The sequence below is a fragment of the Nesoenas mayeri genome (genome assembly GCF_963082525.1).
Source record: "Nesoenas mayeri genome assembly, chromosome: 3".
Taxonomy (NCBI): domain Eukaryota; kingdom Metazoa; phylum Chordata; class Aves; order Columbiformes; family Columbidae; genus Nesoenas; species Nesoenas mayeri.
The window spans coordinates 80,272,890-80,289,443 of record NC_137544.1 but is presented as its reverse complement, the minus strand read 5'-3'; positions in this window follow the sequence as shown (position 1 = coordinate 80,289,443).

Sequence of the window (16,554 nt, the reverse complement as noted above, 5' to 3'; positions counted from 1 at the left end):
CACTTGGTGCTGCTATGCTTCATTTTGAATGTGCTGCAGTCATTTTACCCTGGACATTTTAATTCACTCGAATTCCTTTCTTTTTCCACTCCAAGTGATTATGCACATGTGCATTTTATACACGCATGCACATATATATAGCAAGTGAGACGCACACATATGCACGCACATGCACACACACTGCTGTATCCCTCCAGCTCTCCTCCAGTTATTAAATGATAATTATATTTGCTGGCAATGGATGGTCTGCAGGATAAACATGGAATATATCTGCATATAAAGTGCCTTTGAGTCATTGATCCGTATGAGTCATTTAATCGAAAGCATGTGACAAAATGTAGGCAGCATCTTACAACAAACATACTTAATATATTTATGCATCTATAGAATTCCACTCTGTAAGGTAAAATACAAGAGAAAAGCCCTTAAATACATACAGAAAAGGATAAAGCTGTAAGCAATAAGCAGCATAAATTTGTCCTGATTGCTTTTAAGAGAATCATAAAAATCCTACCTAATGGAAGAACACTAAGTATTATAAAACAAGACTTCTGAATTGCAAAAAGCTACAGCAAAGCATTGCTGATTGTATTAGGTGTGTGCACTCTCTGAATGAGAAAGTCTTGGAGGAAAAAGAGGGTAAAGAGATTGCACAAATATACTATATTTGTGTATATAGGAGGATATATCTATATGTATGTATATAGATATATATATGAGGCCATACTCTCCTCAGGGAGACATCTGCAGGTGAGTTTATGCCAAAATTTTGACATAATCCAGACCAAGGTCAGCAGGAGTGATGGAGGGCATGGGGTGCAACTGTGACCCCCTTCCTCAGACACTTTTCTTCTCAGTCTCCAGGGGCGAAGGGGACTTGTTGTGGGAGAGGGCAGTGGACAAGTGGTGGGGACAAGGAGCTGAAGGCTACTGACAGGGAAAGAGTGTAGACATGAGAAGGCAAATAAGAGGGGAAAAGGGAGGAGCAGCATCATGCTATGGAACCACTGACACATCAAGAGAGGACTTGGTCATGTGCCGGGGAAAGCTGTCGGTGGCTGGGAGGCGGGAAGGTATGCAGAAGATCAGGACATGGGTTGCCCCTGGCATCGATACTGTCAGTCTCTGGGTAAGGGCTTCCAGCTTAAGGGAGAGGAGGATATGTTTGGGAGTGCAGCATTCAAAAATTATCTATTATTATTATTATTATTATTATTATTATTATTATTATTATTATTATTATTATTATTATTAAATATTTCATGTCTTTTCAGAACATTTGATAGAAATGTTTGTCTCCTCCTCACAGCTGGTGAAAGAAGTTACTAAAAATGAATTAATCTGATGAAGTTGCAGCCCCTCAGAGAACTCTAATGGAAAGTCAATCTTTGTTTTCTGCTTTTGTTTTTGTTTTCAACTATATTTGGAAGATTGTGAGAGGCAGCTGTCCATATGGGAACTGCTGGGAAAGAGAAGGTTCACATGCATCTTGTGATGCAGCATGGACAACTTAGCATGGCTATTTGAGAAACAAACATCTGACCTGTAAATAACTGTGGAAAGCTCTGAGCACCTTCAGAGAGGTCAGAATGCTTGGAGGAAGAGAATACAGCTGTTGGTTAATTGAATTATTGAAAAAAAAATCAAGCTTTTTTTTACAATAGAAGGGAAATTTGATTCTCTCACATCTTCTGCTCTAATAATTGTTCAAGTCCAAAGCATTGCTGGAAGGAATGAAATGTGAAAAATGAGATAGAAAACAGCACAAAAAATATTATACTGCCATTACAAGGATCAATTATAGGCTCTTTGGAATATTTGGCTTACTTATCATTCTATCTCAAAAAGGATATCACATCAATAAATAAAAGAGGTTCACAGACAAGTGGTGTTATTACCATTACATAAAGTGTACTCTATGGAAGGAAACTGAAATATTGTTTCATTTAGAGAGAAAATGAGTAATAGGAGATATCCTATAAAGATATGCTATGAAGTAAATGCAGAGGGGGGCAAATAATATAAAGGGGGCATGTGTTAAATATTGCTCTCACCCTGAGCAGGAAAGAAACCAAGTAACTAAAGCAACTAAATCTAGTTAAGCTACAAAATAAACTCTGCTAACAGACCTAAAGATCAGTTCAGCTGTAGAGCTTGATACCAGCAGTTCAGTAAGATTAACACAATAATTTACACAATAATTTTCTTCCACCTAATTTCTTTTAAATTCTTTAGAAATTATTTTTCTAAAAACAGTTGTAGATATTCCTCACCTCACCTCCTGTGTATCATCATAATTTAGTGTTTCCTTTCTTTTAAAGATTCCTAGTCTTTTATATAAAAAACCTCACACTTCTTCCCATTTTTCCATCTGCCTTCCTTGGCAAATGAGACTGTTCATCCAAATGAAGGACAAGAATAAGGAAAAACTCATGATCACAGAAAAAAATATAACTTATTTTGATGAGGAAGTAAGTCATAATACATATTAAAATATGAATAATTATATGCTGTATAAATGTCACTATTTCTTTTGAATTGAAAAATGAAACACTAGTTGCTGATCCTTCTTTCCCCCTTCTCTCTTCCTTCCAGGGATTTTACTGTCAGAGGAGGCATTCCTGTAGATGAATCCACAAAAGTGAAGAGACATTTTGCTTTCTGCTCTTCAGTCTGTACACAGAGATTGTTGGTAACACTGGTGTAGCAATTTTTCTTTCATGTAAATGGTCACACTCCAGATATCCAGCATCTTCCAGCATCACCAGAACACATTCTGGCTCTTCAGTTATTTGCCACCATATTGTTTATAAACTCTTTAAAAAAAAAAAAAATTCTATGCCATCACTAACTTGATATAGGAACTAAATCAAGTTGTCTTCAGAACTCAGTGTAAGCTTAAATCTGGCTTTTGACCAAGCACTTAGCAATTAGATAGACCTTACTGTTAATTTATTCTGGGAGAACTTGGTAATTTATATCTAGGTTTGGATTCTTGGATAGTTAGGCTCAAAGATATAGCTTTGTTTTCTACACCTAATGATTTTGCAGATTCCTCCCTCTGGCAAAATAAACTGGTTCTGCTGTGTCCTGTGTGATAGACAGTATCCAGACAGGTGATGGTTCAGTGCCATCTGTACTGATGTCCCTTCTCAGCGCACAGAACAGGGACCACATGTCACAGTTGGAGCTGGACTCTGCAAGGCAGAGTGACTGAGCTCACAGGCTGTGTGCTGTTTCTGTGCCCTAAAGCCAGCTGGTGTGCAGAACTGCAAATACACCCTCACATTTTGGGTTTTTTCTTATGTGTGCAAGCCCAAAGCCTATGATTTCAACAGTAGCAGAGACGCTTTCTTCACTAATGTTTCATGGATTGCTCCACATACGAATCAAACTTTGCATTCCATGCCAGTGACACTGTCCTTCAGTCCCTTCTCTCCTTTGTAAACCTCCTTGTGTATTCTTCTGGGCTGTTTCTCACATATTGTAGAATCTCCTCGCCAGTTGCTCCAAATGTGTTTCTGTCCTTTAAATCTCTCTTCAAGAGGATTTATATGCAGCCATTCTTTATGTTATTTCCTACTGGTGACCTTGGACACCTCACCCACACCTTAGGTTTTTACAGTGCCGCTACTAGATGAAAGCTGTCACCTAATCAATATTTGTTAGGAGACAGCCATAGGCTTGATGTGAAAGGAAGAAAAGAGTGTAGAAGAACACTTTTCTACTCAGATAACACTGCACTCTTGATATTGTACTGATGGTGGATACATGGAGTTCAACTGGTTGGGGAGGTGCATTTAACTTGGGTGGAACACATTTCCCTCTTGCTGCATAGGGCACTTACAGTGACACTGGGGACATTTCAACTGTAGCTCAGTTAAAGAGTTTGGATCAATGGTAGCAGAGCTGTTAGCAGTATTTTATGGTCCAACCATTGTGCCACACTTGTTCTCATGTCTGTAAAATCCAGGCTGTGGTGAACTCAATAAGCAATCCATATGGCAATTGAAAGTTGATGTGTCTAGGATGTCGAGGTTTTCACATTAGTGTTTTAGAAAAGTTTTCAGAGTACCTCTCTTATTGGAGCAGTGACTTTCAACCTGGAAATTTAACCCCTTTTCAAATTTGTCTTCTTTTTTTAAGCAGCTCATGTAACTCTATATTTAATGAAAAAAAAAAGTCTCTCAGATTCCTCCATAAGGCAAATTATTTACCCTTCCACCATGTGCTTTGCAAAGAACTGTAAATACACCACACAAATGGTGAATACTGCACATGGGATTTACTAATGGCTTTCACTACAAGTATCTGATCAGCTGTCACTAAGAAATAGGAAGCTTTTTGGAACTACAGCTTGATTTATTTCAAGATAGTCAATTATATAAATAAATAATTTGAAATATTGATCTTTCCTTCCTAGTAAAGTCGGATTTTCCATTGCTTTCACTGGGAGTGCTGGAACAAGAGAAAAACCTGATAATGTTGGACACCCCCCAAACTATCAGGATTTCAAAGTCAAGTAAGTCACTTTCAAATACCTTACTCCTCTGCATAAAACACAAAAGACAGCAAATAAGAAACATCTTTCAACCAAACAGTTAAATAAACTAGGAGGGAATTTAGGTTCAATTTCAACAAAAAAGTATCCCCTCATTGATTTATGTATTTTGACATAAGCTCAGGTTTAAACTAAGGGATTATAATATTCACTAGAAGTATTTCAGGCAGGGACAATTTGACATGTATAACAAAAACAACACCCTCGTTTCAGTCCTGGTAAAGGCTCTTTATCACAACTTACACAACAGCTGCCTGGAGCCCGAGTCAACTACATGCCCAGAGCTGCTACACTTTTACTTGACAGTTGGTCCTTAATAAATGCAGTGACTAATGAAAAGTACATGATACTGGTTTGAATTTGCAGGAATTTTAAGCCACACAAAAGGAAAAGTACAATAAATCTCTTTTCAATGATTCTGTGTAGAAAAAAAAATTATAATCCTTTGTCCTTTTCAGTTCTGAGTACATCCAGATCTCTCCAGCCACTGTGCTGATTCTTTTTCATAACACTTTGAGTCTTTGTGTCTGCCTGAAAGACCCAGTTCTTATTCCAAGTTCTCTAAATGCGAGTTATTATTTTCTGTCTCAGGCCTATGTCTCATGGGGTTAAAAACCTGGGGTCACTGGTTCCTCTGCTATCAGAGGAAAACTGGTGTTGAATGGCTCCAAATACAATATTTTAATTTGAAAATCTGGCCATTTGTTTTGGCTAAATAGGAAAAGAAGATACACAACAATAAAGCAAGTTCTTTTGATTCCTTTAAGTTCTGAAAACCTGGTTCTGTAGATGCTGAATGTTTTTCAGTCTGGTTCCAGAAATCATAAGAAAATAAATTTCTAACCCATCTCATGTCACTAACTCCCTTTAAACTTATCATGTAGTTATGCAGATGAACAAGAATGGTAAAAATCAATTTAATTCATGAAACAGTTAGAAAATCCCAGAACAGGATTAGATGGATTCATGTGAGGGGACATGAAAGGCTGTGATTTAACTTGTGTAAATTTAATTAGTGATGGCAGTAAACCCCATGAACCCAACTAGCCACAGTGAATTCCTAAGAGTTTCTGAAGGGCTGTGGAGTGAGAGAGGAAGTATGTGAATACTTCTGCTATCTGTTTCATGTTCAAAGGGCATGTCATCCCTCATAAATAACACAATAAGAGCAACAGTTTATTGCAAGGTGGCACATAATGGTGAAATACAAAGAGCTCAAGTTGTGCTTTCTGCCCGTGAAGGAACAGCAGAGGAAGATTTTCTATCGATGCACGCGGTATGCAAAGTGTGTCTGTTTGCAGTATCAGCCCCCGCCCGGGGGTGACTCAAGATGGCCCCTCAGTGCCCTCCTCAGCATGTGTGGCTCACTCAGGTGTGTCAACAAGGGTGTCAGATTCCAGAAAATCTGTCATACAGTAATTTGAACAATTTTGAGACCTTTCCTTGGTTTGGATATGTACGATGCAAACGTATAGATGCATATATAGATTATATTTGCCTCATATTGTTCACTGAATTTTCATTTTGTATCTGTTAACTTTTGTAGTCAGAAAAACAGAGCAAAAAGACGAATGGATACAATAAATATTTATTGCAAGGTATGAACTACAGCCACTCAGTCGCCAAAGAAACAGCTAAGTCAATTGAAAGTACAGCACAAAATCCATTTGCACAGTTATTTTAAATGCATGATTCATAAACTTCTAAACTGTTTGTGGTCAGGTCCACAACTGACCAGTGGTAGATACTTGAAAAATAAAAAAATAACTTTCAACCATATAGAAAGCAGTAGTCAAGAGAGGGCATAGCCTCATCAAATTTCTTCTCTATATAGCTGTTCTAGCAATTATCTGTGCAAGCAGCATCATGATTTGCCTAAAAACAAATAGCCTTAGTATTTCATCTTTCACTTTGTCTACTTGTATCCTATGTAAAATATGAATGCCCTATTTATTGCATAATTTTTCAGTAGTGTTTTGTCTTCAAAACATCATGTAACAAAATTAATCCACCCCATCCTCCCTATGGTTCCAATGTTATCCCACTACTAGTATCCTGAGAATTACCTCCCACATAAAATCTAAAATTCAGTCTTTTTCCACCATCTCCATGGCTGAGCTGGGCTCAGTGAGATTTCCAGGTCCTCCTTTGGTGCTGCTGCCCTGAACAAATCTCTTATCTGTCTTATCCTTCTTGTCTTATGATATTCTGAATTTTCTGAACAGATGTCCTTACTTGGACATGCCTTGAAATATGATGTTATCATTTATCTCCTCCATTATGTCAGGTGGGGTAAAGCTATACAGCAGAAGTATGGATCCAGCTTCTGCTGGCTGGAGTTAAGAGCTGGAAACAACTCTTTATCAATGCCATGTTTCAGCATTTAAAAAGGTCTCCAAAATCTTTGATCAAAGTGCTTCCAGTTAAAAAAAAAAAAAAAGAAAATAATAATCTTTTAAGAAACATATCACTGTAATATTATGGTGATATTATGGAACCTGTCTTATTGTTATGTACATTTCCAAGAGCTCTTCAGCCCATGGATTAATCTTTGACGTCAAGTTTTTCTTTGTTATAACATACTAGTCTTATGTTTGTCAAGCAGACCTTAAAAAAGAAAAAAAATCAAAAAAGGAAAAGAAAGCCCAGATACTAGGAATCATGACAGAGGCTAGATAGCACAGCAAAGAAGGGCTCATGGGCCTCTAAAGAGCAGAAAATTAAGATTTTTTGAAAAAATTCATGGCCCATTTTGAAGTACTCAGGATACACAACCAGAAGTCATTTTCCAGAATAGCTCAGTTCATTTTTAACCAAAGGCCATATTTTCTGGAGCTCCCAAGGTGCAAAAATTGCGTATTGGGTGCTTCCACTTTTGATCAATAAATTGTGCTTTGTGAAAAGTTTAAAGAAATTGAAAGCTGACTTTCAAAGCCAGGAAAAAAGGAGGAAAACCTACTACTAGGCATTGCTATTACAAGCCTTCACTATGTGCTCTGAGTCATGTTTTAAAATAATTCCACTTTAATTGGAAATCAATAGCAAATATCATGTGCAGGAACAATGTAGTAGAATAGGTTGGCTCTACTCACAGCTTTTACATAATTAAGCTGGTCAGAACAGTGATTTCTTTATCTTTTTGGCATGAAAATATTTAATTTTAGGATTTTCTTTGTCAGATATTGTCCTAATCAGAATACCACATCATGTTTTGGTCTTTAACATTGCTGGAATTCTGCTGGCTCCATAGAGATTTTTGCCAAAATTCAATCCTCTTTGTGATCAGGTCAATATTAATTTTGCCCTTCAGCAGGTACCAAATTGTAAAAGCCTGACACACTGCCCAGAATTTGCATTCATTTTGCCTTGCAGCCATCATAATTTTCAGGTTTTGTATAGGGCCAGCATGAGCACTACCTCCTTGTTTTAGTTTTACACAATTTAGTGTTGGAATTGGCATTGAAAACAAAGCAGAAGTTAAGAAGGTGAATGCAGCTAGACAGGTATGGTGGGAATGCAGCTTGGCAGAGCAGCCGTGTCCCATGCGTGGAGTGGGAGGCTGGATGGTAACCCCGCTCTGTGGGGCTGGCCCCAGGGAGGCAGACCCAGGGGCAGCCATGACCCAGTTCCCTGGGCAAAACTCTGAGCCACATGAGGAAAGAGGATAGAAAAACAAAGTGAAACAAGATTTCTAGTCCAAATTTTGATGGGTAAAAATAGGGATTCCAGGGGAACTGTAATTCAGTTCAGAGAGCTCATCAAAGTTAAGATACAGCTTCCAAGCTTTTGCTTTGCAGAACAGATGGGAAAGCTCAGTTGTAGTTGCACAAAAGAAACATCAAACCTACAAATTATGATAGGGAAAGATAAATGACCCTCTCAGATATATTAATAGTAGTATCCCAGCAATGCTACTTTAATGCTAGTGCAGTGCTGCTCTTGTTGAAGAGATAAGGTAAATGCATTTTATCCTAGATCTGACTTGGGAAGTTTAGCAACTTTTGAAAAATAAAATTCCATTTGGGCTAAAGTATTTTATAGTTGTTCTGTTCAAGATAAATTCAAGCAGAGACAAAAAAAAGAATAATTTCATCTCAGCATCATTATGCATGTATAATACTTACACACTAAACTACTTTCACTACTAAACTACACACACAAAAAAACCCTGTAAAAATCATGATTATTACTTAAATTAAGTAAAATTATATTATATTATAAATTATATAAAATTATATTATAAAATTTCATGCCTGAGGCTGTGTTTGCACCCCCATTTATTGTGTGGATGCATTTTAATTTTGCTTCTAAAAGCAGAAGTAATTAGTGTTGTTATAGGGAGCATACATATTGTTATTAGTTAGACAATGTTTTTATTATAAGCACCAAAGCTCTTGTTCTTAATATTTCAGGTAACCTATGATAGCCTATTCAACACTGAATTTGCTTCAGACTTACAACTACTGCCTTCCTACTAAAGACAGTAAACTGAGAAGAAAAGTTTTCTTGCTGGAAATATAAACAGAGTATTCTAAAATAGAAAACATTTGGACATTTCCAGAGAAAGAAGATGCATTTTCTAGATACACTCACCATTCTGTTGGAATGAATGGGGAAAAAAAAAAAAAAAAAAAAAATACATGGGTTCTACTGATTATAAACTTCAAATATTTAATAATAGACATCTGCAGCTTTGGAAACCAAATATATTTTTATGACACATTTGCAAATAGGATTTCCAGACCATACTTGGACAGATTGCTTCCCCAAATAAAAGAGGGGTAATGAAAGTCTAAATTGGTTAGCCCAGAAAGAAAGGCTTATTCTTCTCTCTGCTGTTAATTTGTCACAAAATGAAAGCTGGCATAATTTCTTCTTTTGACGCAGGAAGTTTTCCATTTGGAGTGGCTTACTCTCTTAATGACACATCCATGTTTTTCTATGAAGTATTCTATAAAATGTTTCACTGTGTGAAAAATTTCTCTTAAAAATAAAAGGGTTGATAGAAAAATTTTGACAGGAAACATGACAATGTAGTAACATTATTACATAATTTATAATAGCAATGTCTAGGCTTGTAGCTGTTTTAACTTAACATCGGGTAAGCACTTCGTCTCAACTAATATGTGAAATGTCAGATAGCTAGAATACTTGGAGAATTTGTTAATATTTTTTCAAAGAGATTTTTTTCCTAGGTAAAAGAAATAATTGACAAGTATTATTTACAGCCTTGATTAAGTATTTCCTCTGCAATTGACAGTACTCACAAATGCAACAGCAAATACAAAATGTACTATTTGCTAGGCTTATGCTGCATAAGAATCAATGTTAATTGATTGTCTCCAGCCTGCTTCCTGTTATACAGTTGCTAGGTTAACTGCTAGATGATAATGTGAGCAATGAAGAAGCTTTGAATTAGCAGTTTGAAAATCAGTGCTGTTCAATCTCTTTCTGCACCTTCAGGAAGCATCTTTTCCCACTGACCTGATTTCCTAATGCATGTTAAACACAGTTCTGAACATAACATCCCCAAAAGTATCCTAGGGTTGTTAGTACAGATATTATCACTTTTATGCATTTTAATTGTGGTTTTAGGTCTGAGAGATCCCCATTGCTGGTTCTGTCTAGTCTGCCCAAAACATCACATTATGAATGAGAGATATTACCTCCACCAACACCATGAGGATCTGCTCCCACAGCTGCTGGCGTGATGCACAATGCAGCTGTGGAACAAGTCTCAACAGCAGAATCCTATAGCACACATTTGTCATGCTGGAAAGTAAAGATGCAGTTTTTAGAACACCAACAGACTCATTGTCCCTGCTTAAATGATTGACAAGGATACAATAGTGATATTCCTTACATACAGAACCACTGCAGTGTCCTTCACAGCAATAACAACTGCATCCTTCCTGCCCCACTGCTTATCCACTCCTTCAAATGGCAACTGTGGGCTGTCAAAGTCAAGCTAGAAATATCATACAGGTTTCAGTGGAATAGTGACTTATTCTGCTTTATAACTTCATTGTTGAGTTTGTCTGAGAGATCTCATTCTTACTCATGGTCAAGTTTTCTGGCCCTGAGGTGCCTTGTGCAAGTTAGGAGGCATGCGCAGGGACTCCTGATATGTAACCACAAACAAGGTCTCACATCATCTGCTACTTCTCAGGGCCCATGCAATATTAATTTCTGATAGAACAAGACTACTGAAGTAATTTTAACTAAGATCTATTCAGTGAGAAACACCTCATGACATCTGCTTTTCCTTTTTGTGACTTCAGACCTCGCAATGAAGATTACGGCAGCATGGTCCAGCTGCTGCCCCAGAGTGTGGGATGCAGTCAGAATTATGGACCTCAGGGAGAAACCCAATGTCTGAGTTACTGGCAATGTCCAGATAAACCCTTAGATGGTAGTCCCAAAACATAAACCTAACCTATGAAAATTTAACAGAACCATCACCAAAGAGTTGTGGTCAGAGAGCCACACTTAGTGTCCTGTTTTCCCGTGAATTTGTAGTTCTTTTTCCTGTAATATTTAGAAGCTTCCCAGTTTACTCCCAAGCCCTTTTCACACTGAGTGCCTGGTCATCTGTCCATGCTTGGGCAGCAGTGACTGGTACAGTGACTTATCTGAAGTTATTGCCCTTCTTAGCCCACCTCTTGCCCAGGCTTTGATTTCTGTGTAAAATGAAATACAGTCTGCTGTTCAAGGAAACAGCCAGAATGGAAGGTCAGTGAATCATAGATGTGAACTACTGCATCCAGGACAATTTGGACCTTTCACTTATCCTTCAATTTATTCCTTGCTGTACCTGACAAAGAATTGTTTTCTAGTTAAGCAGTGCATGTTCTAAGTTTTGTGGAAGTCTTCTGGCTTTGTCCCCCACTAGTTGCTGGGATTGTGTTTTTTGCAGGTGAACGGAAAACAGATCTTCTACACGTTTGCTAATACAGTAGGGGAAAGTACTGCAGCTAAGCTATGACAGAGAAAGATCATTAGGAGATCAGCTTTAAAATCAGAACAGCTATTTCTGTTGTATGATTTCTAACACCTACTCAGTTTGATTTTCCCGTATACAGGCACATAAGTTTGCCAGACAGACAGCTGGTATAAGGAATTATTTGTGTGGAAATACAAACAAACTCTGCTCAATTCATTCTGCATGCTTATTTTCCTTTGATCCTTTACTGTATATTATTTTACATCACTCACCACGCAAACCACTGTGGTTACAGTCATTGCAAGTGTGTTTATTATTTAAATTCCCATAATCTATGTAAGTAAAACCACATAATGAAAAAATGACCCATGACATAAAATAATAAGATGAAAGGCAAAATGAGCAACATTCAGCGTAGCTTTTGGAGCAAAATATGTAAAGTTAAATTAAAAACTAATGAATAAAGAGATACTGGCAGAGACATTGGTACCACAATCACTACAAATAAGATAGGAAAAACTGGAAATATTTAGGCATTATAAAGCCTGTGTGATGTTGGGTACCTCTATAACACTTCATCAGTTTCAAGACAACTGATGAAAGATCGATCCTTGGGTATATCCCACCATAGCACAGGAGTGACTGAAGAAATGTTATTAGGTCTGAGAATAAGAGGCTTGGAAAAAAAAGACTAAGACAACTGGGACTATTTGACTGCTACCTTATTCAGGGATAATGCTGCCCCCCATGTCACAGTGGGAACAAGGACAGCAACAGATACACAGAAGGGAGAGCATCAAAGTGTAAAAAAAAAAATATATATATATATATATGTATATGTAATTACCATGGTAAAGACTTAATGTAAAACTTATTTTTATATCACCCAAATGCACGTTTTGAGGACTGAATTTCAGAGATGAGAGGAGAACCGCAGTGCCACTGCAGCATGTGGGGAATAACAGTCTCTATTCCTGATTAGCATCTCAGCATCCCACTGTTCTCCTTTATTGTTGTGTCTCAAAAAAAACATGAGTCACAGAAAAATCCCAGACAAGAATGTTACTTTATTGAAAATCTCACTCCTTTCTTCCCACTTTGCATCCTTCTGTCCTCCTCCATCAGATTTTTATTTTCAGTTAGAAAATGTAGAGCCTCTGCTTCAAATGGTATTCGGTTTTGAGAATTTGTAATATTTAACTGCAACTTAAAAGAAAACAAAAATGTGTATGTTTTCCAATGGATCACAAAGGAGAGGTCTTTGTCAGTCATTATTAATCTGCAACCTTGCAATAGATTGAAGGGTGAAAGAAGAGGAGAGCTTTGTTTTTAAACAAATTTATTTTCCTTACTATTCTGTCTTCCACCTGGAACACGTGTATGATGCAGAATGAATACACACATGCTGTGGGAGGTGACAGCAATTGTTATTTTGTTCCTAGAATCAGCAGTACAAAAATCATGAAACACGTGAAAGTAATACATTTGGGCTCCAAGGCATACTTTTTAATCTAGAAAGAACTGAATGCCAATTACATCTAAGTGCAGCTCTTATTTTGTATGTTGACTTGTTAATGTTATTACAAAATTTGTTGCTCGCCTTGTTGGTTTAAAGACTGGATCAAGAATGAAAAACCCACAATGTTACCATGACCTTTAGTAGGCATAACTGCTGAATTTCTCATCAATAATGTATCCAGGAAAATAAACGAACTCTTCATTAACCTAAGATACAGCAATTTAAGTGCAAAGGAAAAAAGAAGTACAGTGGAAAGTGCAACTTGATCCTTTTATTTTTTTTTTAATATATATGTCATGTGACAAAGTTGTTTAACAGTGATTAATAGCTACTGTTAGTGTACAAAATGAAAGACAACCCTTTACACTTAAGAATAATCAGACACAGCTCTGACACTTTCAGGTATCAAAGTTGATAAAACTTCAAATTTCCAGCATTTGGATTCCTATTTTCAAGCCCCCATCTTAAAAATACTTGGAAAAATACTTGATTCTATGTACATGGCTAATATAGCAGTGCTGGGGTTTAACCCTGGTAGACAGCTCAGCCTCACACGGCTGCTTGGTCATTCTCCCCAGCGGTGGGATAGTGGACAGAATTGGAAGAGTAAAAGTAAGAAAACTCATGAGTTGAGATAAAGACAGTTTAATAATGTAAAGAAAAAAAAATAAAAAGACAAAAAAACCTCAAAGCATAAAGAAGTGAAACAAAACCAAGAAAGACAAGTGATACACACACAAAAATACCCCAATTGCTGATCACCAACCTACTGATGCTCAGCCAGTCCCAGAGCAATGGCTGCCCCAGTCAACATCCCTCCCTGCCTCCTTGCCTCCCCTGTTTTATCACTGACCAGGATGACATATTGCATGGAATATCTCTTTGGTTGGTTGGGGTCAGCTGTCCCAGTTGTGTCCCCTCCCAACTTTTTCTGCACCCCTACCCAACTCACTGTCAGGACAGAGTGAGAAACAACAAAAAAAGGCCTTGATGCTGTGTAAGCACCATTCAGCAACAACTAAAACATCAGTGTGTTATCAATACTATTGTGGTCACAAACCGAGAATAGTGCCACATGAGCTACTATGAAGAAACTTAACCCTGTCCCAGCAAAAACTGGTACACATATGCCGGTTGTCTGTATCATACGATGCTCTAATAAATCCTTGACTCTAATTTATTAGGGTTACAGTTTCATTCTTCCTAAAGACAGTTGTCTCAATTTCCTCTTCCCTTACAAAGTCTAGTTCAGGAGTAACTTTACAGAAGACCATGGTACCAAATGTAAAGCAATATAACATTGCTGTATGATCAGATTCAGGTGTCTGTTTCTCTGAAGATCAAAAGAGTATCTAAACAAGATGTGGCTCTACTTCTTCTGCTGTGAAATCCTCAATCTTGTGACCCAAAGGCAGCAATTGTGATACAGAAGACACGAGCATGGGCAGAGGGGTCTAAGAGACAACGTATGTCAAAGCTCATCAAGCAGCTTCTGTAACTGCTGTCACTGACATTTATCTGGGGCTTCATTTGATAGCTCTAATCAACAGGAAACTGTTCTTAAATATGAAAGCCCCTTTGGTTATCGAGGCTGCCTGCAGAAGTGAGGAAGCTTGTATTGCCTTTGAGGGAGGCATCCAGTATTGGGGCCTCTGAAAGAACAGGGAGGCTTCCCAGACACAAAGGGAACTCAGTTTGGGCTTCAGCAGGGTGTCCAACATCTGAATTACAACTGAACTGCTGGTCAAACCTCACCTTTTAGCTACCTTTTAGTGTTAGCAAAATAAAAAAGCAAGAAGCATAAAGGCGGTTTTGTGTCTTTCAGTAAACTGCTTTCCCCCAAGATGGGTGCGGAGTAACCCCTGGTGGCATTGTCTCCTTGAAGAGGCACACACAAAATGTGTGTGTCTGTGATGAAGTGAGAACTCCACATCAAAACTACCAAAACTCGAGCTGTTAACTTGGAGGGTTAATTTTTTTAATTGCTCAAGTTGACATTATTAGGTTTTCCATCTACATGTAGACTGTGTGTCTCCCCTTTCACAATTTCATTCAGAGGCTTCTAATTGGTGAGCACAGTAAATTACAGGGATTCAGAGGAGAGGGTGGATACATTTCCATTCTTCAGGGGACTGAAATAACAAAGGCCAGCTCTGGTTAGAAAAGATACAGGGCCAGACACATGAATTTGTTTCAAGGGGGCAGGAAGATTTCTTTAATGAGCTAGTCAAGTTGCTGCAAGGTTGTCATTAAAAACAATGAGGGATTCTGCTTTGTTGGTTGGCTAATATATCCCTGATTGGATTATTGCTGTTTACTGAATTTTGAAATATTTAAAGACAAGTTTCTCAGGGTTGTGGTGTTTTTTTTTAAAAAAATACCTTCACAGTGTGAAATGGTGTAATAGGCTGATTGAAAACATCACACAAGGAGAAAAATAAAGTGTCTAAATAAGAATGGCTGCAACATATTTATGAAAATCATGGAGTCAAATAATAAATCTGTATCCGTATTGGAAACATCTTAGTCCTAAAAACTAGACACTTACAAGTGAAATATGTCCATTGTTTGGCTGGAAAATGCTTCAGTGCTACTAAACAGATAGCAACAAAACCAGACAGTCTTAAACAAAACAATGCAAGTATTTCCACTGAATTCAATGGGACCAGTCTCCTACTGTTACAGTTTCTTCTAGGACATCTAGAACAAAGGTCTAGGATGATGAATAATATTACATCATGTAAAAATAATGTATGGTATAGTAAATGAAGTCTGGGAGAATCCATGGATAGCACAGCATGCTAAAAAGAACTTCCACTCTGTGACTTGTAATGGTCCCAAGTGATAACCACCTTAATTTTTTCTGTTTCTGTTTCTTTGAGACATAGTAGCTTTAGTGCCACAACAGAGTGCCACAAGTGATTGCAGTGCAGAATGAGGGTTAATGGCACCTTCTGAATCAATTCCTGGAGCAAATGGACTATTTTTTTAGAGGCAGCCCACCCACATGTTGATCCAACATGCATGAAAAAATGCAGAGACTGTATATTTACAGAGATATCAGGCCTTGGGAAAAAAAAAAATATATACATATAAATAATAGCCTCCAACTGTTCAGGTAACTCATCATGGTATCTTAGTACATATTGAATTCCATCCTTGCACAATGAATGGGACCTATTAGACATTGTTTTAAATTAGGTCAGCTGGTGTTACTGCAAAAGGTAATTAACTTCTACCACATAACTGTGTTTAATTTCCAAAAATATACACTAATTCAAATGTTTTGATGTGATTTATAAAATACACTATGAAAGTCTGGATTCGGGTTTGATTTATAAATTTTTTTTCTTCTCTCTAGAATGGCTCTTCTCTTTAGGTAAAGCGTGTCTAATAGAAAATACTTTGTTAACTATCTAGTCAGCATTAAAAAAAAGCCATGGCCACAAAGGGCATCAGATTTGCTAGTAACAGCCTTGTCTGATTTTTGGGATGAGCTGTAATAAACTGGAGATGCATTTGGAGAGTCAG